This window comes from Aedes aegypti, chromosome 3 (assembly GCF_002204515.2).
Source record: "Aedes aegypti strain LVP_AGWG chromosome 3, AaegL5.0 Primary Assembly, whole genome shotgun sequence".
NCBI classification, from domain to species: Eukaryota; Metazoa; Arthropoda; class Insecta; order Diptera; family Culicidae; genus Aedes; species Aedes aegypti.
In genome coordinates this window covers 223,217,865-223,223,864 of record NC_035109.1, presented here as the reverse complement: position 1 = coordinate 223,223,864, position 6,000 = coordinate 223,217,865, and positions in this window count along the sequence as shown.

Here is a 6,000-nt window from a genome sequence, read left to right as displayed (position 1 = left end):
TCTGCTCTGATGGTATAAAAAATCAAACCCATTCCAATTAGGTTTCATTTTGTTTCCTAGCTTCTTGTTTGTAATCTCTTTTTGATTCCTTTTAGGCCTCTTTTTACATGCAACAGGTCGTTAATATCTTATTTTTAAGGTACTCAGTCGCTACCAGCCCTATGAAAACGAAAAGCTTGCTTCAAAGAATTCCTTTACAAATTGTTGAAGTAATGCCAAAATTTTCTCTAAAATTTTAATTTAGTATAATATTACATTATGAATTTTACCGCACGACATCTGGCAAAGATAATAGAAAATTCCGCCTACAATTTCGCATTAAAGTTCCTATCACAATGATTAAGAAGAGTGCCTTCAGAAAAGGTTTGTGGAATTACTGCAAGTAGGACAAAATGATTTCTACATCAATCTGTTCGCCACAATACCACATTTTATGCAAAGCATTTAGTAAGATGTTAGAAACAAATAACCTAGTAAAAAGTCCAGCCGTTTCAACACCAATCATTGTTCATTATAAAATGAAAACCAAGAAAAGTAAGAATGATTGTAGTAAATCCTACAAAAACCACTCTAGTTTTTCTGTGAGGTATATAATCATGAAACTCGTCAAAAAGTTTAAGAAATTCTACGGTGTTGAACTTTCAGACAAAATTTTAATATATTGTTTCGAATTCAATTTAGGCTGAAATTAAACAACAAATTTCTTAATAAGTTATTCTAAACCATTTTGTATATGTTACTCTATAAATCTGATATGGGGTCATGCACAAATTACGTCACGCTACAAGGGGGTGAAGGGGGTCGAACCAAGCGTGGCAAGCCTTAAAAAATTTTAGGATGACTCATAAAAGAGTGTTACAAAAGGTGGGGGGGGGGAGATTGTCGAAAAAGTTGAAATTTGGCGTGACATAATTTGTGTACCATCCCTATGAATTAGATATGAATAGGGAGTGATTCGTAGAGCAATTTATTAAGAAATCCCTTAAAAAAGTTGAGATCTTCCTGAGGAAAAAAATGAAGAATGGATAAATATCTAGATGTTATTTATTGAAAAATCCTGTGATTAACATTCGGAAAAACTTATGCTTTTTTTCATAACCTGAAAGAATACCTGATGTAATTTCTGATATTTTTTGAGAAGCTCAAGAATGAATTGCAAAATCTGTTGAAACATTTCTTTAAAAATTTTCAAAAATAATCGCTAGTGCCGTTTAAATAAAACAAATGGAAAATGTTTGGAAGAATCTCTGGTGATTTTTTCGGTAGAATCGTAGGACGAAATCCCGGTGAAATAGGGGCATTAATTAAGTATTTTCACGGAAGATTTTTTGAAGGAACAACTATAAGTATTCCACTAGAGAGTTAAACCACTCCTATTTTTGAAAATTTTCTTAGCTGGGCCTTTCGGATGATTGTTTGTTCGATCATACGCTTTTAACATTGGTTTTATTCCGTGTTTTAGGATATCAAAAAGATTTTAATATCGCTAATTGAGCTTAATAAAACTATTCAAAAGCTTTTAGCTATATTTTAAAGTACACTGCAAAGGTAGATGTATTCATACGATACAAAACAAAAAAGTTAAATAATGGTTTTGTGGTATAGTCTTAACAACCTCCTGTAGTGTGAGCCTTTTCGAGTTTCACGGAGTTTTTAACAATTTTTTAAAATTGTTAAGACTAATAAGTTCTAAAACATGTTTTAACGATATAGTGGTAACACCAGTAGTAAGTGAAAAAAACTAAAAGTTGTTACCTGGCGAATCATATAGTCGTAGCGGTGATCTCGTAGCGCAGCAAGACCAAACTGAGGTTCGTTGGTTCGAATCTCACTGGTCAAGGATCAGAAAGAAGAATACATAAAGAAAAATATTTTTCAAGTAGATTGCAATGCTATTTTGACAATGGGCGAATTTTAATGAAATGTAATCATCTCCAGCCTATACTTTTCGCAAGTTAAATTTTAGTATCAGTAGGAATAATTAGTCATTTTGGTCATTTTGATGCCAACAAGCTCGAAATTTATAGAAGTACAAAGTTGGGATCACTAAAATATGTTTTTTGTTTCTTATTTGTAATGCAAATCCTGGTAAATACATTGAGAATAAATGGGTTTTTAAAATGAATGTAGAAGTTAAGGGGTTATGTGGGGAAAGGGTTCTGAGATTTCTTACGCGCCATACAATTTATTTTTAATTTTCATACAAAAAATCTTTCTGTGTGGTGGAGGGGGAATGAAATATCCCGAAAATTGTTTTACGTAATTAATGGACAACACTTCACCGCGATACAATTTAAGAGTAATATTTATGGTCAACTCAACCATTTTCAATCTGTACAAATAATAATACTTAAATGACAAATAACTCACGATTTTGTTTGTGTGTGAAGGATGATGATTCAGGGACGGGTCTTCTAGGCCATTTTCGAACAAAATATTACAGGATAGTTAGAGTGCAATGCAGCCTATGGACATGCCCTATATCAACTGCAGCGGTTTGCAGTAGACAGGATGTCCCGGACCCGATCTATCTGACAAGCCAATCGAGCCCTCTGTCACCATAGAAGATGGTGTCTACATCGATGTCGATAGCCTGGTGCAATGTGAATCCACATTTAGCTACTGTCGTGCGTTGCAAGTTAGTCCCACCTGTATGTCTACTGAACTAATCGCGCAGAAGTTTTCAATTAGATTTAAGTAACAGTGTACAAAGTTTTCAAAATAAAGTGGTGTTTCGATTTTATTACGCAAAAAAAAAATCGTGGTTTTTACGAAACCTTGAATTTGGCGAAACGAAAATAAATGTTTTATCTCAATATCCCATTGATAAAATTCGTGATATTTGAAGAACATCTTATAATAAGGGGATTCACTTGAAGTCTTAAAGTCACTTAAAGCAAAATGAAATTTTCCGTAAGTTCAGCAATTAAACATTTCAAATGAAATATTCCTTTTCTGATTCTAGGCTATGTCAAATCAGAAAATTTTAATCTAGTGTTCCGCTGTTAACGCCAGAGAGTCAATCTAAAATATGTATGAACTTTAAGGGGACACGGGATACCGTGTTATTTTCCCTATCTTTTGTCTCACTCTAACAATTATCATCAAAACTTTGCCGAAGCAAATCTCGAGTTTTAGTGAACCGATGAAGCTGAAAATTTAATCGATTGTGCACCACATATATAGAATATAGTGATAAATTTTTCACATCCCTTTATTGAGTGGTACTTGAGATCTGCTTCTTCAAATGGATAGGATGATTATAATGACGTCCCGTGCGGCCTTAAACTGATTTTTTTTGTTCTGAAAATAATAAAAAACTGTAATTTTGCTCAACAGCTATTCCATTTCACATTACCGATCCTTAAAAACTGATGTGCAGCGTGAATTGTATCCATACCTGAATCAGTTTCCCCGAACGCTTCGAATTCACCCAAAACTGTTATTTCGTCAATTTTTTGGGTGGTCCTAGTCGTAAAACCAGAATTAAGTCAAAAAAACACTATTACAATGACTAGTGTCCGGTATTTGAAGCGTCCGGCAATTCGAAACAGCACGTTCCTGTTTCACCTACGTTGACTGAAAACTAAGGCAAAAGGAAACCACGTAGATGAAGAATGGCCTACATTTACAACTGCAAATGAACTTTAACACTTCACTTTTTGCAATAATCCCTCCCAAAGTTTAATATAAAAAAGTGTACTACATTTACAGTTTTTGATAAAAGTCGTCAATCGATTTTTATTCACACGGTGTACTACATATATTAAGAAGGTGATATATTCCGAAAACTGACAGCTACTTGAGGACGTCATTCCTATCCACCTCGAACAAATCGAAATAATCAATTAAGCATGACTTACGCATCAGGTTACGTTGTTAAGTGAATACCTCTACTCATTATTTTGGGTTTTGTGCAACGTAAGAACTATAAAAGATGTGTTTGCGATAAAAGAGGACAATAAGGTGAAGTTTGGCATTTATCGCAAACCGGTATCAACAGACCGCTACATCACGTCGGATTCCAATCACCATGGATCCCAAAAACAAGCAGCCTTCCATTCGATGGTTCACCGACTGTACAACCAGGGCAGACAATCGTCAGATTCGTCACTGTGCGATGACGAAATAAAAAAAGACATCGTCATCCAGTATAATAACTCTGGCAGGTCGTCGTCTCGTCAACCACGAAAGAATGCACGACTCGCTTCAATCCAAAATCGTCAACGAGCATTTTTTCTTCATTCCGCTTGCTACCCTTACCACAGAGAACAGACGTTCATCTTTTCTCGTCAGCGTGTGTAAAGCATTGTACTGGTGATTTCAAAGTATGTCGTTATGCTCCTGTTACGCAGCGCTGTCGTCAGATTGAGAACGCTACAAATTTGCCGCTTTTTACACTTTGGCGCTAGTGTCGAAATCAAAAATTGCCACTTGTCGCTAGCGTTGCTTTGTGTGCTAATGCATTTTGACGTTCACTAGTGACATCGTGTTGTCGAAACGAGTTTGTATGTCGGGCTGTCTGCGTTGGCGGCGCTGATGATTGATTCGAATCTTTACACACGGTTTAGATGGAATTTTGTTCGAGCCTCCATGTCTGTTCTCTGTGCCCTTACTCCCAAGAAGAAACCGTTTACTGTATATTCGCCAGCTTCGCACCAAACAACGAATGCCATTACATAATTGCTTGTATTGGCAAATTAACCCGCTCCCCTCATGATTCCACAATAACTCTGTTGGTAAGCGCGTGAGGTTGACAATTCAGAGATCGTTTGTTCGATCCAGACGTGTTTTATTATTTTGTTTTTTTTTTCCAAAAAAATGCTGCTAATTTGTCGAAGACACGATTCATTTTTTTTAGTCGGCTCAGTGCTCCCGAACGAAGATTCACCCGTAACGAGGGAATCGTATTTGTTCGTCATGACGCCTAGCCTATGTGTCGAATCTCTGCGGCAAATCGTCATCCGACGCTGGTTGAGTGACGATGACGATGCTTCTTTTAGTTTCGTCCCTGACTTTTTCCATTTGATGGTGACGATTGTCTACTCTGTGTACAACATCCCAATGGAAAAGAAAGAGTTTGAAGAAGAGAAGAATAGAATTCATGAATCTGCTGAGTTGAATGGTTATGACAAGGTGTTTGTGAATAAAATCCTACGCAAGCATGAGAGGAAGAAACACAGGCGAGCCGCGACTACTTTTGAAGCAGAGAGAGAGGATATCCGAAGGATTAGTTTACCATTCTACCCGAAGGTGACCAATGGGATTAAGAACACCCTTAAGCAACATGGCTTCCAGACAGTGTACAAGAGTACCAACACTCTTAAAGACCGTCTTTGTTGCTTGAAGGACAAAGTACCGAAGGAAGATTTGTCGGGGATCTACCAAATTCCGTGCAAAAGCTGTCCTGCGGTATACATCGGCCAAACTCGCCGAAAATTCAAAACGCGTTTGAGAGAACACAAGAATGCGGCTGAAAACGGCAGAACAAATGAGTCAAACGTTGCAGTACATACGGTGGAACTCAATCATTCCGTAGACTGGGATAATGCGAAGCTCTTGAAACCTGTGAGGAAGACTTCGCATTTAAACGCTTGGGAATCAATGTACATCGCTACTGCTGAGCAACCATTGATGAACGAAGATGAAGCCCCAATAACATCACCCTTATTTTACCTGACCAGACGAAAAATCAAATGATTTAACCCCCCTACATTCGACGTGTACTTAGTCAAGTATGAAGCTGTATATGTGCGTTTTCCTTCTACAATCAGTTGGACATCGTCCTGATGATGGGCAGCATCAAGCCCGAAACCGGTCGTTAAAAAAAAGGTAATTTATATGTCCTTTTAACGTTTGTAAGAACCATAAGTGTTGTGTCCTGTCTCGCGTCGCGTCGTGTGATTGTGAATACCTCTAATCTATTATTTTTCGAGGTAAGTATCATTGCAAAGCTTTTATATTATTTACAACGAAAATGATAAAATGAATTGTGAATAG